The sequence below is a fragment of the Balaenoptera acutorostrata genome, chromosome 3 (genome assembly GCF_949987535.1).
Source record: "Balaenoptera acutorostrata chromosome 3, mBalAcu1.1, whole genome shotgun sequence".
Classification (NCBI taxonomy): Eukaryota; Metazoa; Chordata; class Mammalia; order Artiodactyla; family Balaenopteridae; genus Balaenoptera; species Balaenoptera acutorostrata.
This window is the reverse complement of record NC_080066.1, coordinates 67,850,768-67,875,630: the sequence shown is the minus strand read 5'-3', so window position 1 is coordinate 67,875,630 and position 24,863 is coordinate 67,850,768. Positions and strand designations below refer to the sequence as shown.

Sequence of the window (24,863 nt, the reverse complement as noted above, 5' to 3'; positions counted from 1 at the left end):
TCAGCACCAGCAGGCCTCCCTGTTCGCAGCCAGCCCATTTCCCCGCACGGGGTCTTTGCTCTAAAGCTCGTCTCCTTTCCCCTCCTCTCTGCCGGAGCAAGTACTACCCCTCATTTGGGGTCCACTTCTAGCGCTGCCTCCCCCCAGGGGCCTTCACTGACTGTCCTGACATCCTTGCTCTGGGTCCCTTCTCTGGGCTCCTCGGGGCCATTGGGCAGGTCTTTTCTGAGTGCTCCCCACCATGTCAGGGGCAGTGCTTGGTTCCGGGGACCCAGCAGTGGGCAAAGTGGGGTTGGACATGCTCCCGGAGTACCCACACAGCTTGAGGTGCGGCAGGGAGGCCCCGAGGACCTGGGGGCAGTGGGCAGGTGAGGGGCACTGGAGCCTGATGAAGTGGGGCTCGGGCAAGGATGAGGTGGAACTTTCCGGGCAGACACGGAGTGAGGGCAAAGGCATCTCGAAGCCGAGGGAATGGTGTGTACTAAGTACAAAGGCATGATCTGGTGGCTGGATGGGTGATGCCTCACCTGCGGATGTGTGGCATTCGAGGCACCTAGGAATCGCCCAGGTGGGTGTGTCCAGGAGGCTGGTGGTCCCTTGGAGAAGTCTGTTTCCCTCCCTCCTGTCGCTCCCTCATGGTTTCACTACGGGACATGTCTGGTTTCTCAGAAAGAAGGGATTCTCTGTGCAGGCGGCCGTGCTTTCCTATCCCCTGCTCACCAGGGACCTGGGGTTGCAGCACCTGCTCACCGAGTGATGTGGATTCGAACCTAACCTCCTTCAGTGCACAGTGGATTCTGGGCCACGTGAAGGTGACCGATCCCAGGAGCTCAGGGCAGTTGCTTCCCGCCTGGGCCATACGCGGGAATCCCCACCGGCGCTTGATACTGGGGATGATTCCCAGGCTCCCGCACTGGGGATTCGGATTGAAAAAGCGTGAGGTGGACTTACCCAGTAGGTTCTGCATTCACAGCCCCTGGGTTATTTGGATGCACGGTTGGGTTTGGGACTTACTGCTAGAGTGCTTTTCCAGGCTCCTGCCTCTATCCCTAACTTCACCCCCTCCCCAGAGTCAGCACCCCAGACCCCACCTGGACAGTTTCCGGGTGGGGAGCTCAGTGCACATAGAGCGGCCCTTCCTCGTTGGGTGACAGTGCCTCTGTGGCTGGAGCTGACACCTGCCTCCCAGAAGCTCCCATGTGGGGGGTGGGGGTGTCTTGGTTCTGCATGGCCTCCTCCAGGCTTCCAGGGCTGCTTCCCCAGGATGTGGGAAGGCGTTCACCCTTGCCCGGAGCCCTCACTGGGTCTCCCTGCCTTCCTTCCTCCTGTGGTCTGGGCTCCGTCTCACAGGCTGACAGCCTTGTCTCAGACTTTAAGTTTCTGATCAGATTAGCATCTTGGGAGGAGGGTGGAGATAGGATCGTGCCTTCCCCAGCAGCCTGACATTTCCTGTTGGGGGGAGGGGAGCGCCCACAGTCAGGGCCTGGTTCACCTTCCATCAACCTGGCAGGGACTCACCCTTTCCCAACCTTGGGGGAGGGAACTGCCTGCTGCACCCACCCTGGAGGCCAACAGGCTGTGTAGCCTACGCACCCTGGTCCTGATTCTCCAGGGCTCAGTGGAGGACCAGCTCAGCTCTCGCCTTGGCCTAGAATCTTAGCGGCCTCACCCTGGCTGTGCTGTAGAGTCACCTGGGCTCCTGCTTCACTCCCTGATCTTCGGAGGCCTCAGTTAACTGAGTAGTGGGTCCAGGCATCAGTATGTTTTCAAACTCCCTAGGAAAATAGTACTTTATATTCTTTATCATATCACTTTTTGTAAGTGTTGAATATATTCCTGTTTATTTTTCTATGTTGTTTTGTAGCCTTAAGAAGTGTTTCTAACATATCTGAATGTATAAAATAAGAGTAAGTGCCCTACATGGTGTGATACTGCATTATATATAAAACTGTGTGCATATATTAAATTTTGTCTCTTGAAAAAAAAACCCAAAAAACTCCCTGGGTAGTTTTAAGGTGCATCCAGAGTTGAGAACCACTGGGCTAGGTGCCCAGCACCCACCTGTCCAGCTCCTACAATGTGTGGAAATAGTTCCACTGGAGTAAAACAGCCAGGGCCGTCTTATTACGTCTATCACCTAATACTAAAGTACGTCTTTGTATTTTTGTTGTTGTTGTTGTTGTTGTTGGAAGATTTTTAATCACAGTTGCAATTTCATTCCTTGTGATTGGTCTGTTCATATTTTCTGTTTCTTCCTGGTTCAGTCTTGGAAGGTTATACCTTTCTAAGAATTTGTCCATTTCTTCCAGGTTGTCCATTTTATTGGCATAGAGTTGCTTGTAGTAGTCTCTTAGGATGCTTTGTATTTCTGCGGTGTCTGTTGTAACTTCTCCTTTTTCATTTCTAATTTTATAGATTTGAGTCCTCTCCCTCTTTTTCTTGATGAGTCTGGCTAGTGGTTTATCAATTTTGTTTATCTTCTCAAAGAACCAGCTTTTAGTTTTATTGATCTTTGCTATTGTTCTCTTTGTTTCTATTTCATTTATTTCTGCTCTGATCTTTATGATTTCTTTCCTTCTGCTAACTTTGGGTTTTGTTTGTTCTTCTTTCTCTAGTTCCTTTAGGTGTAAGGTTAGATTGTTTACTTGAGATTTTTCTTGTTTCTTGAGGTAGGCTTGTATAGCTATAAACTTCCCTCTTAGAACTGCTTTTGCCGCATCCCATAGGTTTTGGATCGTCGTGTTTTCATTGTCATTTGTCTCTAGGTATTTTTTGATTTCCTCTTTGATTTCTTCAGTGATCACTTGGTTATTTAGTAACGTATTGTTTAGCCTCCATGTGTTTGTGTTTTTTAACGTGTTTTTCCCTGTAATTCATTTCTAATCTCATAGCATTGTGGTCAGAAAAGATACTTGATATGATTTCAATTTTCTTAAATTTACTGAGGCTTGATTTGTGACCCAAGATGTGATCTGTCCTGGAGAATGTTCCGTGCGCACTTGAGAAGAAAGTGTAATCTGCTATTTTTGGATGGAATGTCCTATAAATATCAATTAAATCTATCTGGTCTATTGTGTCATTTAAAGCTTCTGTTTCCTTGTTTATTTTCATTTTGGATGATCTGTCCATTGGTGTAAGTGAGGTGTTAAAGTCCCTCACTATTATTGTGTTACTGTTGATTTCCTCTTTTATAGCTGTTAGCAGTTGCCTTATGTATTGAGGTGCTCCTATGTTGGGTGCATATATATTTACAATTGTTATATCTTCTTCTTGGATTGATCCCTTGATCATTACGTAGTGTCCTTCCTTGTCTCTTGTAACATTCTTTATTTTAAAGTCTATTTTATCTGATATGAGTATAGCTACTCCAGCTTTCTTTTGATTTCTATTTGCATGGAATATCTTTTTCCATCCCCTCACTTTCAGTCTGTATGTGTCCCTAGGTCTGAAGTGGGTCTCTTGTAGACAGCATATAGATGGGTCTTGTTTTTGTATCCATTCAGCAAGCCTGTGTCTTTTGATTGGAGTATTTAATCCATTCACGTTTAAGGTAATTATCGATATGTATGTTCCTATGACCATTTTCTTAATTGTTTTGGGTTTGTTTTTGTAGGTCCTTTTCTTCTCTTGTGTTTCCCACTTAGAGAATTTCCTTTAGCATTTGTTGTAGAGCTGGTTTGGTGGTGCTGAATTCTCTTAGCTTTTGCTTGTCTGTAAAGCTTTTGATTTCTCCATTGAATCTGAATGACATCCTTGCCAGGTAGAGTAATCTTGGTTGTAGGTTCTTCCTTTTCATCACTTTAAGTATATCATGCCACTCCCTTCTGGCTTGCAGAGTTTCTGCTGAGAAATCAGCTGTTAGCCTTCTGGGAGTTCCCTTGTATGTTATTTGTCGTTTTTCCCTTGCTGCTTTCAATAATTTTTCTTTGTCTTTAATTTTTGCCAATTTGATTACTATGTGTCTCGGCATGTTTCTCCTTGGGTTTATTCTGTATGGGACTCTCTGTGCTTCCTGGACTTGGGTGGCTATTTCCTTTCCCATGTTAGGGAAGTTTTTGACTATAATCTCTTCAAATATTTTCTCTGGTCCTTTCTCTCTCTCTTCTCCTTCTGGGACCCCTATAATGCGAATGTTGTTGCGTTTAATGTTGTCCCAGAGGTCTCTTAGGCTGTCTTCATTTCTTTTCATTCTTTTTTCTTTATTCTGTTCCATGGCAGTGAATTCCACCATTCTGTCTTCCAGGTCACTTATCCGTTCTTCTGCCTCAGTTATTCTGCTATTGATTCCTTCTAGTGTAGTTTTCATTTCAGTTATTGTATTGTTCATCTCTGTTTGTTTGTTCTTTAATTCTTCTAGGTCTTTGTTAAACATTTCTTGCATCTTCTCGATCTTTGCCTCCATTGTTTTTCCGAGGTCCTGGATCATCTTCACTATCATTCTTCTGAATTCTTTTTCTGGAAGGTTGCCTATCTCCACTTCATTTAGTTGTTTTTCTGGGGTTTTATCTTGTTCCTTCATCTGGTACATAGCCCTCTGCCTTTTCATCCTGTCTATCTTTCTGTGAACGTGGTTTTTGTTCCACAGGCTGCAGGATTGTAGTTCTTGCTTCTGCTGTGTGCCCTCTGGTGGATGAGGCTCCGTCTTTGTATTTTATAAGAAGATATTTAAAAATTTAAATCAGTAAAAGTAAGTATTTAATAATTTTAAAGACAAAAAATGTGTAACATTTTGGAACCTCAAGTAAATGTAAACTTATAAAAACAGACCTTGTAATTCTGGTCTATATTAGCAGATAAACAAAAATGAAGTATTCAGAACATTGAAATCTACACACTTCAAAAACATAAAATCTGGGGCTTCCCTGGTGGCGCAGTGGTTAAGAATCCACCTGCCAATGCAGGAGACATGGGTTCGAGCCCTGGTGCAGGAAGATCCCACATGCCGTGGAGCAGCTAAGTCCGTGAGCCACAACTACTGAGCCTGCGCTGTAGAGCCCGTGAGCCACAACTACTGAGCCCGTGTGCCTAGAGCCCGCGCTCCCAACAAGAGAAGCCACCACGGTGGCTTGCACACCACAACGAAGAGTAGCCCCCGCTTGCCGCAACCAGAGAAAAGCCTGCGTGCAGCAACGGAGACCCAACGCAGCCAAAGATAAAAATAAAAATAAATTTATTAAAAAAAAAAAAGATCTTAAAAAAGGGTGGATATATGTATACGTATGACCGATTCACTTTGCTGTACAGCAAGAAACTAACACAACATTGTAAAGCAACTATACTCCAATAAATTTAATAAATACAAAACAAACCCCAAAGCATAAAATCTAGTCATGAAAAATGGAAGATGAATTATTTGATCCCTTTTAGAGGAGAATCTTAAAATCAAAGTTGGCAGTATAATTATGTCACAAGTATTTTTTTTCTGTAACATTTTCTAGAAAAAGATTTCCCTGACTCTACCCTAGTTGGGGAATGGTAAGAAGATATATTTGTGAGATATCTTCGAACATTTTCCATTGACAAGGCCTTTTGGCTTTTTTTTCTGGGACTGCAGTCTTTTATTTATAAGGAGCCAAGTTTTTGTTTCTAAAGCATTTCCGGTTTGTCCTTAAGTTCTTTAGTTTTACCTTATTCAGATGGAGATTCTTTTTTTTTTTTTTAATAAATGTATTTATTTATTTATTTATTTATTTTTGGCTGTGTTGGGTCTTCGTTTCTGTGCAAGGGCTTCCTCCAGTTGCAGCGAGCGGGGGCCACTTTTCATCGCGGTGCGTGGGCCTCTCACTGCCGCGGCCCCTCCCGTTGCGGAGCACAGGCTCCAGACGCGCAGGCTCAGTAGTTGTGGCTCACGGGCCTAGTCGCTCCGCGGCATGTGGGATCCTCCCGGACCGGGGCACGAACCCATGTCCCCTGCATTGGCAGGCGGATTCCCAACCACTGCGCCACCAGGGAAGCCCCAGATGGAGATTCTGATGCAACACTTCCTGTGTCAGTTTCAAAACTGTCATGTTGATATTCCACATGTTAGGGAAGTCTGTGAATAGAGTAATAATTATTCTTGCAACAGCATTTTGCTTTGTCTACTGCTGTGCAATGTCTGAAAAGGACTTAAGACATGTTTCACATTTCAGCGTTTTTGTTTTTTGGGTTTTTTTTTTACATTGTGATTGTTTTCTTTTAAGAACATACCAAAATTGAGAGATTAGTATAATGAATTTCCATGCCTGGCCTCAACAATTATCAACTCATGGCCAACCTTGTTTCACCTATACCCCTACCCATACACCCTGCTCCTGCCAGATTCTTTTGAAGCCGATTCAAGACACATCTCATCTCTTCTGTGACTACTTCGGTATACATCTCTAAGTGAAAAGGGCCCTTTAAAAAATGTAACCATCATCCTATTGTTATATCTTACAAATTGATCATTTCTTGTTATCATAAAAAATCCCATGTTCAGATTTTCCTAGTTGTCTCATACATTTTTTTCACAGTTGGTTTGAGATTTCAGATCTTAAAAATTCTGAAATACAGCAGAAACTAACACAACATTGTAAAGCAATTATACTCCAATAAAGATGTTTAAAAAAAAATTCTGAAAAATTTTAGACCAAGCAAAAGAGGCCATTTTGGCATGGAAGTGCAGGATTCACCAACAGAGCCTGCAACCACTGGGTGGAAGTTTCTAGACAAGTGGGCCAGACCCTGTCTCTAGGTTTCAGAGTGCAGTAGATGGCAGAATCGTTCAGTCATTCAGTAAACATGTGTTCATTCCACAGTGACGCTGGGCCCAGTCCTGGGCTGGGCACCTCGGACAGAGCAGTGAACAAGACAGACTGGGCCAGTCTTGAGGCGAGCCAGAGCTCATTTCACCGTGAAGTTTGCAAAGGGCATGATATAGACCCTTGCAGGTGGTATTGAGCATAGCCTGGAGCAATGGGTAGAATTCCGTCAAGAAGAGAACGTGGAGCGAGTGGTGTCTCTCCCCGAGTAATCAGCAAGGGCAAAAGCATGGAAGTGTGAAAGCCCAGTGCGTGTGAGGGCAGTGATGGGTGGTGGGCGTCGGGGGTGTCTCAAGGCTGGGGACGGGTGAGGCTACTGCGGGCTCGAGGATATGCCTTACAAGGAGCGGGGGCCTCTGGGGCCTTCCAGAAGGGACCCCACAGTTTTGTGGTAGGAGCCTAAGGTGTGGACCGTGAGTCTGGGAGCCTTGCAGGAACTCTGACGAGTTACTTGGAGTTCCTGGCCCTTCGCGGGGCGGGGCCTCTGCGAGACTGGAGCCCCTCCCCTGGGGGCGGCCTGTGTCTGCCTGGACCTCCCCGAGCCTCCAGGGCGAGCACGGTGCCCTGCACGCAGAACGGGCTCACTGTGTGTCTACTACTGATGACCTTCCGGCGCTCCCAATGTAGGGCACCCGTCCCCCTCCCCCTTCACCATGGCCGGCACAGAGGGAGCCCCCTAAGGCCTTCGGCTTGGGGAAAGGCGGTGGCTTTTCCAAAACGTGTCAGCTATTTGGCTTTGGAACCTGGGCCCCAGCGACCCTGAATGGGGGACTGCAAGGCCAGCGTTGCCCCTAGGCCAGCAGGCAGGCCGGGGGCACGTGGAGGAAGGCTTGAGACGAGAGCTTCTCATGAGGAAATGCCAATATTTGCAACCCCTGGCTGGGCTGGCTTGCATAGCTCGTTTATCCAAGACTGGCCAACGGTTGGAGGACTCATTCATTTATTTCCTTTTAATGGCATTGGCACTTTGGTTAAAAAAAAAAAAAAGAATGAATTAACAAATACATAAATAAATAGTAGTGTACATGCTCATTGTGGGCAAACTCTAACGTTATAGAAAAGTAGAAGCGAGAGAATAAAGCAAATCCCAAGAGGTAAACCCTACCGTCTAGAGAGAACAACTGTGAACACTTTGCGGAATCCTTTCCAACACTTTTCTGTCCATAAATGCAAGCACTTAAATGGAACACAGTTTTATATCGATGGCATTACAAGATTTATGCTGTTCCATAAGCTGCTTTTTTCATTTAATAGCATGTCATGACACCGTTTCCTGTCCATAACCACAGATCTGTAACATTTTTATAGCCCACAGTACAATTTTACATGGATGTACCATAACTTACCCAGCCAGCTCTCTATTGCCAGAAATTTGGATTGTTTCCAGTTTTTTCTCTACAACGTGCTAAAGAGTATCATTCAGCTTTTTTTTAGATGTGCAATAATTGCCTAGCAGTAAATATCTAGAATAGCTGGGATAGCTGGAACAAAGGAAAGATTCCTTTCACGCTGCACGGGAGGTCACCATGGCAACCCCGCCCCACGTGTGGCACACCCATTAGCCTAAGCTCCAGCCAGGGAGGTGGGTCAGAGACAAGGGGAAACAATCCATTTTCAAGCAGAGTTATAAACCAACGCAGAAGCAGCATGAAGGAGCATTAATGCAGAATTGAGATGGTTTAGGATGCAGTAGTGTTCTCTGGTAGACACCATGGCTTTTCATTCTCACAAGAGCCATCAATACTTTTATTATCCTCATTTAGCTGATAAGAGAATTCAAATTGAAGAGGTTAAGTAATCTGCCCGAGGGCACACAGTAAATGATGGAGCCCGGGTTTGAAAGTGGCCTGCATCCGCTCCTCATAATCCTCCTTACCTGACCTAGGGTCGCCAGCCACCCTCCCTTCTCTTCCCATCCCTGAGACTTCCAGTCCTGGCTCCCCACCCCTCCAGTGCGTTCATTCCCACCGCCTCAGATGGGGTCCACACTGAGCCTTCATCTGGGCTCTTCCCAGGCTCCGCCCGGCCACCTGCCACTCCACACCCTATGCCACCTCCACACTGAACTATGGACAGCTCCATGCCTTGGCTTCTGCTGCACCCTCAGCTTAGAATGCTCGCTCCTCCGTGGCTGCTGGGCTCCTGTTTATTCTTTTTTTAAAAATAAATTTATTTATTATTTATTTTTATTTTTGGCTGCATTGGGTCTTTGTTGCTGTGCATGGGCTTTCTCTGGTTGCGGCGAGCGGGGGCTACTCATTGCGGCGGTTTCTCTTGTTGCGGAGCACGGGCTCTAGGCGCACAGGCTTCAGTAGTTGTGGCTCGCGAGCTCTAGAGCGCGGGCTCAGTAGTTGTGGCGCACGGGCTTAGTGGCTCTGCCGCATGTGGGATCTTCCCGGACCAGGGCTCGAACTCGTGTCCCCTACATTGTCAGGCGGATTCTTAACCACTGCGCCACCAGGGAAACCCTCCTGTTCTTCAAGGCTTAGCTTAAGCTTCGTTTCTTCAAGAGGTCTTTCCTGACTCCCTAATGTGATGTCTCTCCTCTGTGTTCCCCTGGAAGCATCTGGTTCTAACTACAGTTTGACCATCAGATGTACTCTGTGTCAGTTGTCAGTGCCGAGCTCCTAAAATGTGAGCTCTTAAGGGGTGGAATCATCATATTCGTTTCTCCATCCCCACATCCTACCGTAGCCTTGGACACAGAGTGTGTATTCAGTAAATGTATGCTGAGTGAATGAGTAAATAACCAAGCATCTTCCCGTTCACTCTCCATTTCTGCTTCCAGCCCCAGGGACTACTTTAACCCAAGCAGATTGGATGAGCACCCTGCCCACCAGGAGCCGCTCCCCGCTTCCCCGCCTCTCACCTGGCTGGTTCCCCAGTGTTGCCCGACAACAGCTGGCCCCAAGCTCCATCCTCCTTAAGCCCCAGTCACCTCTTTTCCTACCCTTGCCTTGCCAGGGAAACTGAGGTACTGGGCGAATCCTTTATATCACCGCCCCTGCCCCACCTCCCCATCCCAACTTTGTTAGTTTTGCCCCATCAGTCCTAGGAACGCTTTTCTCATTCCTTGGGCTCCTCTGTCTGTGGCTCCTCTCCTTGAGAAACCTCAAGTGCCTTGAAAGTCACCTGTCTCTGCCTCCTAAATTGATATGTAGCCTCGACTTCTCCTCCAAAATGTGGTCACGTTTTTAAATTGCAATCTATACGAATCCAACTTGACTGAAAACTGCCCTGGTCTTCCTCCCTCCCTTCATGGGTGTCACCATTTCCCAGCCCTTGGGACATGATGCTCTGAGACCCCTGTGATCAGAAACCTGACCCTTATCACCAGGTCTCCAAATGCAGAGCTCCCGGCCAGGCCTGGTTGGCACATGGGGGCTACCGTGAACCTTAGAGGCTTCCCTCGCTTTCCCCACGGGAAGGGACAGCCCGCTGCTGCCATGACCCAGGGCTGTAAATCTTTAGATTTGTCAAGAGAAACTGGAGTCCAGGTTTTTACGTGAGGTCCCTTGATTTTTTTAATATTGGCCTAGGTGTTTGTTTTTTCCTTAATAGACTTTTTTTTTTTTTTAAGTGCGTTTTAGGTTTTTAGAAAAACTGTGCAGAAAGTAAAGGGTTCCCAGTGCCCCTTCCCTCCCCCCCCAGTTTCTCCTATTATTAATATCTTGCGTTAGTGTAGTACATCTGTTACAAGTGATGAACCATATTGACACATGACTGTTAACTAATGTTAGGGTTCACTCTTTGTGTTGTATATTCTACGGGCCTTCACAAGTGCACACTGTCATGTATCCATCACGGCAGTGTCATGCCATTTAAGTCTGCTTTCCACACTCTCCTCCCACTACGCCCCTCCTTTGCATTGTCTCTACCCAGCCCTGTACACAGGTCTTCTCACCTCTCTGGACTCCTTGGAGCTCCCTATCGCTGGTCATGGACAGTTTCCTGTCCCTCTCACCTCTCCATCAGACTGTAAGTTCCTTGAGGCCCTCAGAGAAGGCTAAGAAGTCTAGAAGGCTGAGTCTCCCCAGTGCCTGGGGCAGGGGCTTGAATGCTTTGGGGACTCACTATAGCCTGTGTCAGTGCTTGCTTATGGGCCGAGTCTGGGGATTCCAGGGAAAATGCTTTGGGTGCAGTTGACGACAGGGAGAGGGCAGGGGGCAAGCAACGGAGACCCGGGCAAATCTCAAGTTTCAGTGGCCGCACGGAGGGGAGGGAGAAGAGATGTCCTAGTAAGTCCAGTTTTAAAGAGGGGAATGTTGAGGACAAACACAGCTCTGGGTGGTGGGATGTTTGAATCCTTAGCAGGAGTGAGCGGAGGTCTCCAGGGAACAGGGAAGGAGATGCCCCCAGAGAATGCCCCCCTGCTCCCCCCACCTGTCCCTTCCCCTCCCGCCCAAGCAGCTGCCTCCTGTGGGAAAACGGGTGAGCAAGCAAGTATGGGAAAACAAATCAAAAACACCTCCCTAGTGAACCTGACCTTCCCCCAACCCCTTGCCCCCAGCCCCCATGGCAACCCTTGGGTCCCTCCTACTGGCACCCGCCCAACTCTGCCCCCAGTTAGGCAGAAGAGGACACACACCTCCCACTCTGCTGACGGAGCCCGAAGCAGTGACTTGCTGTTCCTGTAACATGCCTCTGGGCCTTTGCACGAGCTGTTCCTCCTGCCAGCTGTGCCTTCTCCAAACCGAAGGATCCTCTCTGACCTCTTACGCCCCAAACAAACGTCACCTCCTCTGTAAAGTTGACCCTAACCTTCTCCTCAAGCCTGACAGCACCCCACCCTCCCCCAGATGCTTCCACAGAACTGTTCCATCATCCACGTAGCATCTAACCCACTGGGTCACTGGTTTGTGCGCCTCCCTTGTTCTGTGTGTGCCTCCCACAAGGCACAGCTTGTGGTTACACCCTGCATCCCAGCGCTCAGTGGAGTGCCGGCACCTAGCAGCCTCATTTCATGGATAAATGGATGGACACATGAATGAATGGACCCCTTCTTTTGGTTTGTTTTTGGGCTGCGCCACGCGGCTTGCAGGATGTTAGTTCCCCGACCAGGGATTGAACCCGGGCGCAGTGAAGACGCCAAGTCCTAACCACTAGACCGCCAGGGAATTCCCAATGGGCCACCTCAGAGTAGAACAGTCAACATGCTTCAACATGCTATTATTGGGTCTCTTCTTTTATATAAAAACAGATCCAGGCCCTGTCTTCAAGGAGTCTAAATTGTGGCTGCCTAAACAACCACACCTAAAAGAATCAGAGAACAATATACAATCGGGCTAGTTATAATAATTGCCAGTTACTGAGGTGTCCGCTGCAGGCCTCGCTCCATGCAAAGAGCCCACGCACGTTGCTTGCTTCACTCCTCCCGCAGCTCACGAGTGAGGGATGGGACCCGCGCTGAGGTTAGGCAACATGCCCTGGGGCACCAGCTAGTGGACAGAGAGGCTGGGACTGGAGCCCAGGTCTGCCTGACCCCAGAGTCTGTGATTGCCACTCCCTCACTTCGTCTAGAGGTGCTCAGGGAAAGGAGCGAGAGGGCTTGCGCGGCGCTGTCTGGGGAAGGCTCCTTGCTGGAGGAGCCCTGCTGTGCGATGCTTGAGGCTCGAGGCTCTGGGACGGGCCTGAAGCCTAGACAGTGTGGAGCGACCCCAGGAGTTTCAGGGCCTGGGGTCGGAGCGGCCCCGCCCCAGCCCGTGCTCACTCTGGGGGGCCCACAGAGGTGGCGGTACTAGCAGTGCCCTGCTGGGTCCCGGTGGCCTTCCCCCGGCCGGGCCCCAGGGAGAGCCGGGTCTGCGTGAGCGGCACACTCCCTGCGTCCGCGGGGTGGGGCTGTGTGTGCAGGTGCTCCCACGTGGGAGGCTGCAGAGCCGGCTCCCGGGAGCACACCTCCCGAGGGGATGCCCTGCCCAGCCCACGGGGCCAGCTTCCAGGGTGGGGCGGCGCAGGCAGGAACAGCTTTCTGGAAAGAAGGTGGCCCTCATTCACTGACTAGTAGACACACCCAGAGGGTCCGGCTGTTTCCCATGGCTTGGAGCCACTCCTGGCCTGCGGAGGGAGGGGGCGGATCCTCTGAGGGGCTGGCGCGCCACCTTCCGAGCGTCCATCAAGCTCAGGCCGGCCAGGGGGCTTGTTACAGTATATCAAGGGGGGCGCTTCTGGTCCAGCTGTTCTTCTGTCTAGATACCTGGCAGCCTTGGTCCCCCCCTAAACTCCATGGACACGTCACGGTGTGTGTGACTCTAGATGAAAAAAAGCCATAGCTCCCCCAAATCAGTACAGGTGACCTGTGACATTAGTAAATTTTTAGGAAGAAATCCCTTTGGGGCTGGGCGGGGCGGTGGAGAGAAGACATGAGGATATGTTTGTCAAGGGCTACAAATTTTCAGTTACGCAAGATGAATAAATTCTGGATATCTACTGTGCAATAGTGAGACCGTAGTTAGCAATACAGTATTGTACACTTGAAATTTGCTAAGAGGGGAGATCTCCTAAGTGTTCACATCGTGAAAAAATATATGGTAACTGTGAGGAGATGGATATGTTAATAAGCTTTATTGTGGTGATTATTTCATGATGAATATGTAGAGCGAATCAAGTTCTACACCTTAAATAGATATAATTTTTAATTGTTAATTATACCTCAATAAAGCTGGAAAAAATAATTTAAAAAAAAAGAAATGCCTTTTATGTTACAACCCAGTACACACATATGGTCATATGTAATACCACAAATATACATAACATACATAACAGAAATATCACAAAATGATACTTATCTGTACCCTATGCGATACGCTGATATTTTCTTTTCTTTTCTTTTGCAAACTATTCTATTTTTAAATGCTAGCCATGATCCACGAAATTGATTTTATGATCTACTGACAGGTTGTGACCTTCAGTTTGGAAAACACTGCATTAACAGACTTGGTAATCGTGGTTTTAATTACTAGCGAGCTATCTGGAAGTTGTGTGTATTTTGCTGAGGTGGGCATGTGACCCTGGCCGTGGGCAGGCTGGAGTTCAGGTACAAGTCATCTAGCTAAGGAGAGACCTGCTCACTCTCCTGGGATTTGGTTCTCTCCCTGTGGTGGGTTTCGGAACTGGCATTGGGACTGCTGGTCTTTCAAATCCTGTTGTCCATCTATGTATATGTTCCCACTGTTCATTACAGACCTCGTTTCATCCTGACCTTGCCAAGCCGACGTTGAGTGACCTCAGACAAGTCATTTCCTATCTGAGGTCTTTATCATTAGAATAGGATTAAGGGTGGTTGTATTAGTCTGTGCTTCTCAAAGAAGGAGGGATTTTGCAGCAGTAAGTTGTATATAATTTCTCTGTATGTATATGTGTGTATATGCATGCTATGGTCTGAATATTTACATCCCCCCAGAATTCATATGTTGGAATCCTAACGCTAGTGTGTTGGTATTAGGAGGTGGGGCATTTGGGAGGTAATTAGGCAGCACCTTCATGAATGGGTTTAGTGCCCTTATAAAAGAGGCCCAAGAGAGCCCCCTTGCCCCTTCTGCCATGTGAGGACACAGCACGAAGTTGGCAGTCTGCAACCTGGAAGAGGGCCTTCACCAGAGCCCAACCATGCTGGTACCCTGGTCTTGAACTTTCAGCCTCTAGAACTGTGAGGAATAAATATTCGTTGTTTATAAGCTACCGGGGTAATGGTATTTTGTTATAGCAACCTGTAGGGACTAAGACAATATGTATATTTATGATTTATACTTTTTCTGGAAGATTTGGAGAAAATAAAATTTTATATTAATACAGACATAGCTAGGTTATGGCGCAGACTATAAAACTCACAATGCTTTTTTTTTTTTTACTACTTTTTATTGCAGTAAAATATACACAAGATAAACTTTAACATTTTAACTATTTTTAAGTGTACAATTCAGTGACACAAAGTGCATTCACAGTGTTGTGCAACCATCACCACTATCCATTTCCAGAACTTTTTCATCATCCCAAACAGAAACTCTTGTACCCATTAAACAATTACTCCCCATTCCTTCCTCCCCCTAGCCTCTGGCAACCACCATTCTACTTTCTCTCTCTATGGATTTGACTTTGTACCGGATATAAGTGAAATCATACAATATTTGTCCTTTGGTGTCTGGCTTATTTTACTTAGCATGGTTTCAAGGTTCATCCATGTTGTAGCATGTGTCAGAATTTCACTCCATTCTGAGGCTGAATAATATTCCATTGTATGTATATACCACGTCTTGCTTATCCATTCATCTGTTGATGGACACTTAGATCATCTCTACCTTTTGACTATTGTAACTAATGCTGCTACGAACATGGGTGTACAAACATCTGTTTGGTCCCTGCTTTCAGTTCTTTTGCATATATACTGAGGAGTGGAATTGCTGGTATATTGCTGGAAAATGGTAATTCTATGTTTAACCAGTTGAAGAACTACCCTACTGTTTTCCACAGCAGTTACACCGTTTGTTAATGCCATCAGCAATGCACTATGGTTCCAATTTCTCCATATCCTCATCCACACTTGTTCTTTTCTTTCTTTCTTTCTTTCTTTTTTGTAATAGCCAACCTAATGGGTGTGAAGTGGTATCTCGTGGTTTTGATTTGCATTTTCCTAATGACTAGTGGTGCTGAGCAACTTTTTGTGTACTTATTGGCCATTTGTATATTTTCTTTGGAGAAAGGTCTATTCAAGTCCTTTTGAATGGGGTTGTTTGATTTTTTTTGTTGTTGAGTTGTAGGAGCTCTTTATATATTCTGGATATTAATCTCTTATCAGATATGTGGTTTGCAAATATTTTCTCCCATTCTGTGGGCTGTCTTATTACTTTCTTTTTATTAATCTGTCAATATATTTTTTCTTTTTTTTTTATTAGTTATCCATTTTGTACATATTAGTGTATACATGTCAATCCCAATCTCCCAATTCATCCTGCCACCACCACCCCAACCCCGCTTTCCCCCCTTGGTGTCCATACGTTTGTTCTCTACATCTGTGTCTCTATTTCTGCCTTGCAGACCGGTTCATCTGTACCATTTTTCTAGATTCCACATATATGTGTTAATATATGATATTTGTTTTTCTCTCTCTGTTTTCTTTAATAGATGTTTATTGGAGTATAATTGCTTCACAATACTGTGTTAGTTTCTGTTGCACAACAAAGCGAATCAGCCATATGCATACACATGTCCCCATATCCCCTCCCTCTTGCATCTCCCTCCCATCCTCCCTATCCCACCCCTCTAGGTCATCACAAAGCACCGAGCTGGTCTCCATGTGCTATGTGGCTGCTTCCCACCAGCCAACTATTTTACATTCAGTAGTGTATATATGTCGATGCTACTCTCGCTTCGCCCCAGCTTTGCCCTCCCACCCCGTGTCCTCAAGTCCATTCTCTGTGTCTACGTCTTTATTCCTGCCCTGCAACTAGGTTCATGGGTACCATTTTTTTTTTAGATTCCATATATATGTGTTAGCATACGGTATTTTTTTTTCTCTTTCTGACGTACTTCACTCTGTATGAGAGTCTCTAGGTCCAGCCACGTCTCTACAAATGACCCACTTTCGTTCCTTTTCATGGCTGAGCAATATTCCATTGCATTTATGTACCACATCTTCTTTATCCGTTCGTCTGTCGATAGGCTCTTACTGGTTTCTTGATAGTGTCCTTTGATACTCAAAAGATTTTAATTTTCACGTCCGAAGGGGGCGTGAGGGCCACTTCTAGGCTCTGCCTCCCACCCTCTTCCCCAAGGGCACGTTAGTCCTCTGTGGTATTGAGGACCTTTGGTGGTCCTCTGGTACAGTGATGGGATGGAAACTCTGCCCGGTCACCTCCTGGGCTCAGGGCTGTTTTCTGTTTACCATGAAGGACATCTCGACAGGCCTGGAGGAGGCAGAGGGTCTGAAGTGTGACTCAGACCCCAAGCCTCACCAGCAGCTGCCCCTTAGCCAGCAGCCTCCTGCCACATCCAGGAAGCTGGGGCCTTATCAGGACCAGTCAGCGTTCAGACAGCTCTGGGGCCCATTCAGCCTAGGATGGGCCGATGAGTAGGGGCAAAAGGTGACTCTGGTCCTCTCTCCACTTACTCCCCACTGGCTTCTCACGGAACTGGAACTCCTGCTGGTAACCTCACTTCTTTGGGTCACATATATGACCTCTTGTCTGAAATGCCCTCGGTGACATCCATGCATCCGTTGGTAATTTGGACTAGATGACCTCTCAGGAGCTTCCTGATCTCATGCTTGTAGTTTTCTAAAAGCAAGCAATGGAGAGATTCCCTACCAAACAGCATTCTTTGCCTTTGCTATGTATGCCCAGCAAGGAATTTTATGTTTTCCAACATAATATTTTTCAGAAAAGAGGGAGCTGGGTCCATCCAGAGTTCTTCCTATTTAGGGTCACTCTGTTCCTGTATTTTGAACAATGGGCTGTATGGGCTGCTTGAAGGAAGTCACAGTCACCTGAAACTCTCGCCGTCAATGCTTGTTTGGGATCCTTTCAGAAGACACCTGACATACACAATCAATTTAAAAAGAAAGAAGGACAAAAAATGTAATACAGATTGAGATTTATTCCCAGGAATCTGGTCTGCCATTTGCAAGTACTGGTTTTGTTGTAAAGGAGCTTTTTTTTTTTTTTTTAAATTTATTTATTTATTTTATTTTATGGCTGTGTTGGGTCTTCATTTCTGTGCGAGGGCTTTCTCTAGTTGTGGCAAGTGGGGGCCGCTCTTCATCGCGGTGCGCGGGCCTCTCAGTGTCGCGGCCTCTCTTGTTGCGGAGCACAGGCTCCAGACGCGCAGGCTCAGTAATTGTGGCTCACGGGCCCAGCTGCTCCGTGGCATGTGGGATCTTCCCAGACCAGGGCTCGAACCCGTGTTCCCTGCATTGGCAGGCAGATTCTCAACCACTGCGCCACCAGGGAAGCCCTGTAAAGGAGCTTTTAATGATCCCTGTAAAAAGCAGAGTAGTGGGTCTGGAGAGAGTAGCTATGCAGACTGACCCGAGCCAATCACTCGTTTACCCTCACTGTATTTCATCAATTACTACGTGCACTTTTTTTTTTTTAAACATTAAAACAGCTCTGAAATCAGGATTCATTTCCAGTCAGTGCTGTCTCATGATTATAATTGGCGACAATTTTTTTTCGGTCTTAGTGGTGCACAAAGCGGTGGTGTGACTTCCAGCCGAGCACATGTGAAGTTCCTGGAAATACAGTCTCAGGCACTATCCGTACTTCGAGGTGCATGAGGGCTAGAGGACCCACAACCTGACCGGCAGGTGGCGCAGCCCAGTGGGAATCTCAGGCTGAGTCCCACCCCCCCGTCCCCTCCCCCGTCCCCTCCCCCTATACAAATATTTTCCAGCAAGCGGGCACAAAAACATTAAGATGACCTGTTTTGTTGGCAGAAGTCCCAGCAACCTACCCTCTTAGGGGCTCTTAAGCACCTTTCTTGAAAGTTCGTGTGAGCTGACGTGACAGCTGTCTGGTGGCACGCGTCAGCTGAACTTCTTGTGGGTTCAAGCCCAGAATCCTCCTTATAGGGCTCATCTGGGCTCATTCAGAGGGGAAGCCACTTTGGGGCACCCTCTGCTCATGCAGGAGGGAGGGTGCCCGGGCAACACTTCTCATCAGTGTACATATCTCTAATTCCACTCATTTCTCCAATGAGACAGCATCCATCTGGCTAATTAGTAAACCCTGTGGTGTTGATCAAAAATAACCCCAACTGAACTAAAGTTGTGGCCTCTGGAATGTGAGCTTAAGGTTTGTCTTTCCAATGCTAATGAACCACCACCCCAGGGGTATGGGTTAAAACTAACATTTTCACATCACACTGTCTGTGTGAAGTGTTTGAATGCAAATTGCCTACAGTGTCATAACAGCAAATGAATACTTGTGACTTGGGGTACATTTTTAGCAATAGCATTAAACACAGCTTCAAAAAGTGTAGCTTTCGAATAACTTAGATGGAAATGAGAATATTTTACTTAAACTGTGTTAGGTGACTCCAAAAAGTGGCTGTGTTATGAAGATACTGTTGTCAAAGATGCATGCAAAGATTGTGAACACACATTTCTATGAACTAGGAGTGGAAAAACAATATTTTTAAATTAATAGTGGGACTTCCCTGGTGGTGCAGTGGTTAAGAATCTGCCTGCCAATGCAGGGGACACGGGTTCGAGCCCTGGTCCAGGAGGATCCCACATGCCACGGAGCAACTAAGCCCATGTGCCACAACTACTAAGCCTGTGCCCTAGAGCCCACGAGCCACAACTAGTGAGCCCACGAGCCACAACTACTGAACCTGCAAGCCACCACTACTGAAGCCCGTGCGCCTAGAGCCCGAGCTCTGCAACAAGAGAAGCCACTGCAATGAGAAGCCCTCATACCACAATGAAGAGTAACCCCCACTCACCGCAACTAGAAAAAGCCCGCGCACAGCAACGAAGACCCAACGCAGCCAAAATAAATAAATAAATAAATATATTAAAATAAATAAATAAAATTAAATTAATACTATGTTGGATATGGTAAGGGATTCTAAATAGGTACGTCTAACTAAATTAATAAATTAGTGTGATAAAGAGAGTGTGTACCATTTGCATCCCTAGAAGTTGAATATTTTTTTGGACCCTCTCATTGGGGAAACAGCCCATCAGTTTATATTCAGCCACCTAATATGTAAACATATTCATTCAGGAGGTGATAAGTTTTGCTGGCCATGTCCTTTAAGGCCTGGGATACACAGTGTGTAGGCTAAAGTTTACTGGGGGAGGGTCCAGGAATATGGATGGAGCACTAGCCTGAAACAGATAAGAAGTCAGGTGCAAGTTTCACCTCTTGTTAATTTCCCTTGGTTAAATCTGCCAGGACTAGCCTGAAACCTCCTGGTGCTGGTTTTGTTGTTGTGATTTGTCTTTTTTTTTTTTTTTTTTTTAGGGCTAAATCAGGAGAACTTGGCAGATCCCCGAAAGTGTATAACAGCCCATTTTCCTTTTTTTTTAAAAAGCTGCTTTAAAACATATTTTAAAGCTGTGGATCGTCTTTTAAATGAAATCCTATATGGAACACCAATATACTGTTGAAATATCAGCAAAGCTTCACGTTGTGGGTTTTTAAAAATATTTATTTATGTATTTGGCTGTGTTGGGTCTTAGTTGCGGCATGTGGGACCTAGTTCCCTGACCAGGGATTGAACCCAGGCCCCCTGCATTGGGACCACGGAGTCTTAGCCACTGAACCACCAGGGAAGTCCCTCACATTGTGTTTTGATTTCAGAATTCTCTGAAGCCTTTTGTTTTATTCAGTCTTATTTCTAGACCTCTGTGAAAAGAGACAACAAACCAAGCTGCAGTTTGAAATACTGGAAATTACACTCTGGTTTTTACAATGTTGGTGAAATTAAGAGCTTTAGCTTGTGATGGTTAAAAAGACCAGTGAGTTCATTTTATGTGCAGTTAATCTGAAATGATTAACAATAGGCACAACATACAAATCATCAGCTATGCTTTAATCACCGCCCATGATCATCCATGGATGTTTCACAGTATTGACAAACATAAAGGTTTACATTTTACATGCAAAATAACAATGTATCAATGGGAGAGTCCTTATTTCTTTGAATGGTAGGAAAACACCACACAAGAAATCTCCAACTGTTGAAACAGCAAGGTCAAGTTTGCTCTTACCTGTGAGTTTGTCTCAACCTGATTAATTGTCAAAGAGAGTCATTGTTTAGCATCTAGGTTATAAACATCATTGTGAACACTGTATTTTTCATCTTTTCTCAGTAGCAAAGAAAAATTAAGTCCTAGTGCTTTGTGCTAGGACTTAATTCCCCTTAAAGTTACTTCTCTTCTTAAAAGGAAGCTTATGCCTCTTATATTTTCTTTCTCAAAGAGAGGACTTGTGTTATTATATTTTTACTATAATTCAGAAAAATTTCAACCAAGACACCTTCTGGTTGACATAGGGATAGAAGTAACCTTTCTGTTTCTCCTAGTTACTGGTACAACATCCACCCCCAAACAAGTGGTCCCTGGAATGTAACTTAGGGTCCCACAGAATGCAGTTTCGAAGTCTCCAATCTCTCTACGTAGCCTGTAGTCCTCAGATCAAATAACACAACTCCAGAAGCATCCCCATCCCCACCCCAACCTCCCTCCACAGACATCACACAAACCGGAAATCAAATGATAGCATCTTTGGCAAGCCCCCTAACTTTTCAAAGCCTCGGTTTTCCTGCCTGCAAAATATAAAATCAGTTTCATATCTGAAAATGAATAACAATAGCAAGTGTTCGTTGGATCTTTACTTTATGGCAGGCCCTTTACATAGGCTCTCTCTTTTAATCATTACCACCACCCTATGAAGAAATTAACTGCTGTTATTTCCATTTCACAGATGGGGAAACTAAGGCACAAGGAGTTAAGTTCCTTGCCTGGAATTGCACAGGAAATGGCAAACCAGTCTTTAAACCCATGTGGCTTGAATCCAGCCCTGAGGCCCTTAACTGCTCTGCCTTAATTCCTGAGATGGAGTGGTGAAGGTGAAGGAGACCAGGTGGGCAGGCAAGGTGACCAGCACAGGCTTGGCACAGAGTGGGTGAGGGTTCCCCTCCTTCGAGGGTGACTGGTCCTGGTTAGTTGGGTGCATATCTGTCTCTTCTTTTCCTTTATACATTTCTTGGGGACAAGGACTGTCTTTTCATCTTTTTTTTTTTTTTTTCCTGTGCAACATAGGAATACAATGGTGTGGAGGACACCTATTTTCCTCCATTCTGTGTGTCACAAACCTATGCAATTTTTATTTCAGTTAAGTTCTCCTTTTCCCTCCAGCTGCTGCAGCTCACAGGGTGTAATCAGCTCTACACTGACCCCTTAACCTTATTTGTCACATGATAAAAATGTTGGACACACTGGTTGAATGAAGTGTGTGAATCGTATGCTACTAAGTATTACCCTACTTTTGTATGTTTCGTCGGGTCATCCTTCCTGGATGGTGTGTGCTGTGAGAGTAGGGACCATTTCTTTCCTTTTTCTTGCCCATGACATTGAAATCCAGGGAGAACCAGGGGACCAAGGTGGGCAAGTCCGTGGAAACCCAACCTTGGTCCCATTATTGCTAGAGGTTTTTCTGATGTGCCTGAGTCTCCCCTGGTCCCAGACCGTTGCCTCTCATCCTGCCACCAGGTGAATTAGTGGTACATCTGGGAGTGAAAGTGTCTTGGTGATTTAGATCGGAAAACCAGGAGAACCAAGGCGTGCCAGGCCCACTTACATCAGTGTTGTTCATTTGTTTGCAAAGTATCAACTTTTATTTTTTAACCTGGGTAAAATGTACATGTGCTTTAAAAAATTATTTTCTATATTATTTTGTCATTCAGAAATATTTTGTAACTTTTTTTATTGTGGTAAAATGTACACAACATAAAAATTACCATTTAAAAAAAAATAAATTTATTTATTTATTTATTTTTGGCTGTGTTGGGTCTTCGTTTCTGTGCGAGGGCTTTCTCTAGTTGCGGCGAGCGGGGGCCACTCTTCATCGCGGTGCGCGGGCCTCTCACTATCGCGGCCTCTCTTGTTGAGGAGCACAGGCTCCAGACGCGCAGGCTCAGTAGTTGTGGCTCACGGGCCCAGTTGCTCCGCGGCATGTGGGATCTTCCCAGACCAGGGCTCGAACCCGTGTCCCCTGCATTGGCAGGCGGATTCTCAACCACTGCACCACCAGGGAAGCCCAAAATTTATCATTTTTAAGTGCATTTTACGTTTACAGTAGTGAGCAACCATCACCACTACCCATTTCCAGAACTTTTTATCCTCCCAAACAGAAACTCTGTACCCCTTAAACAACAACCCCCATTCCTCCCTCCCCCCCAGCCTCTATTCTGTCTCTGTGAACTTGCCTATTCCAGGTCCCTCATATAACTGGAATCATACAACACTTGGCCTTTTGTGCCTGGCTTATTTCACCTGGAATAATGTTTTCAAGTTTTCATCCATGTTGTAGCGTGCATCAGAACTTCATTCCTTTTGAAGACTGAGTAATATTCCATTGTATGTGTAGACTGCATTTTGCTTATTTGCTAGTTTCTCTGTTCACCTGCTGGTGGACACTTGGGTTGTTTCTGAAGCACTCCTTCTTGGATGGTACTCTAACCCAGCCACACCTTGGATTGGGACTTGAACCCACGAGCTCTGACTTAGGAGGGGTCTTGAACCCACTGTCTTTTAATTGAAATGGCTCACCTGGTGTCAGGACTTACTGAAGCTCAGGTTCTTTTGTCTCATTGCACAGAGAATTCAGCCTGAGGCAAAGCAATAGGCAAAGGGTGAGTTTATTAGCGTAGGATGCTTGTGAGAGATAGAGCGGGCAGGCAAGGGAGCACAGCCCCGAGAACAAAGAGGGATACACTTTTATAATCAAAGCAAAAGTGGGGAGGGGAGAAGACCACCTTCTTCCTCACTCTTGAGCAGACATCAAGGCTTACATCATTAGTTCCTCCTTTGACCCTACATGGTTTAACCGGGACTGTCATGGCACTATTTAAATCATATGTATATTAGCAAAAGAGTGGTAACATATACTAAAATATGGTAATTCATCTCAGGTTTTAGTATCATGTCTCCTTTCACCTAGTTTCTTTCCCCTTTCACCTATATTCCTGTCTTGGTTACATGCAGAGATGCTACTCTTAAAGGACCATTAACTCCCTAACTTCATGTAACAAGATTCAGACCCCATATCTATTGTCTTGTGTTTTAACTATCAGGGTTTGTGGCTTGAGTGTGTCTGGCGCTCTGATGCACCTGGTCTTCCTTCAAGGTAGTGCTGATTGTTGCTAGGTTACTGGATTCTTTTCTTGCGTGGTCATTAGTTTACAACAGTCTCCCAAACTCCTTTCCTCCCTGTCTTTAATCCCCAGTGGGATTTCTAAACTAACTATTTAATTATCCTTCTCTATCCCTATCATTTCCACCTTTTGACTATTATGAATAATTGCTTACACCAGCAGTTATTATGCTTATAATTGCTGCTTACACCAGCAATTATTATGAATGATTGCTTACACCATAAAGATGCCTATTTACGATGAAACATAACTATATTATATTTTGCTACATAGTTCCAGGTAATAATGCATAGGACCTAAAGAACTATAATAAAAAGCAAAAGTATAAACAAACCACAAAAACAAAAAATCACTTTAAGTTCAAAGGATGAACACCATTCCATCATTAAATAAGCATTTGCTGAAGGCCTGGGATGAGCCAGGCACACACCCTGGATGGATGGCGTTTCCAATCATCTCAGGAGGGTCCTCCCCAGTTGGGGCAGATGGGGGTGTAGGGGAGACAAGGCCTAGGCGGGTAGCTTTGCCTGCAGGCAGATGTGGATGGTGCTGCAGGAGAGGTACAGGCAAGGTCTTGGGGCCTTCGGAGGCAGGGACAGAACCCGTCCGTGGGGCTCTGAGGAGGTGGCAGATTTGGGGAGTAGGTGAGGCACGGACTATGGTAAACTCCTAGCTCTGCTCTTTCTTTGCGGAACCCAGCTGGTATTTTTCAGTTTCTTGGGCCTGCCCTGAGGGCTTTGGGTTCCTCTAGTTTACATTACTCACAGCTTATTAAACAGTCTGAATCCTGCATTTAAGCAGCCCTGTTGCTCTGCTTCAAAGTGCCTCAGATTTACCTGGTCTGGTCCTTTGGTGTGTCTTAGGGCAACCACGCTCCAGTCTGCCTTCTGGAAGTGCTGCATCTCTTTGGGTGATCTGGAGCACAGCACTTGATGGACTCGGACCCGGGATCCCACTGTCTGTCCAGGTGTAGCACCTGATGCAGGGAGAGTGAGCAGCCCCAGCTCTCCCCGAGCTGTGTGACCTTGGGGAGGTTACTCCACCCCTCTGACCCTCTTGTGCAACATGAGGGCATTGGGTGACCTCTGTGGCCCTTTCCAGCGCTGTAATTTTATGATTGCCCTATTATGATTTAAGTACCTCCCTCTGTCACTCTCGGAGTGAATGACTCAGCAGTCTGAGAGTTTCACTATTGTTTTGAAGGAA

The 24,863-nt window shown here is 46.0% G+C and overlaps 1 protein-coding gene across 5 annotated transcripts in view; it reads left to right on the top strand.

Moving 5' to 3' along the window:
* The window catches only part of PAQR5 (progestin and adipoQ receptor family member 5), an 88,149-nt gene that overhangs the window by 17,069 nt on the left and 46,217 nt on the right, over positions 1–24,863 (top strand). The window lies entirely within an intron of this gene.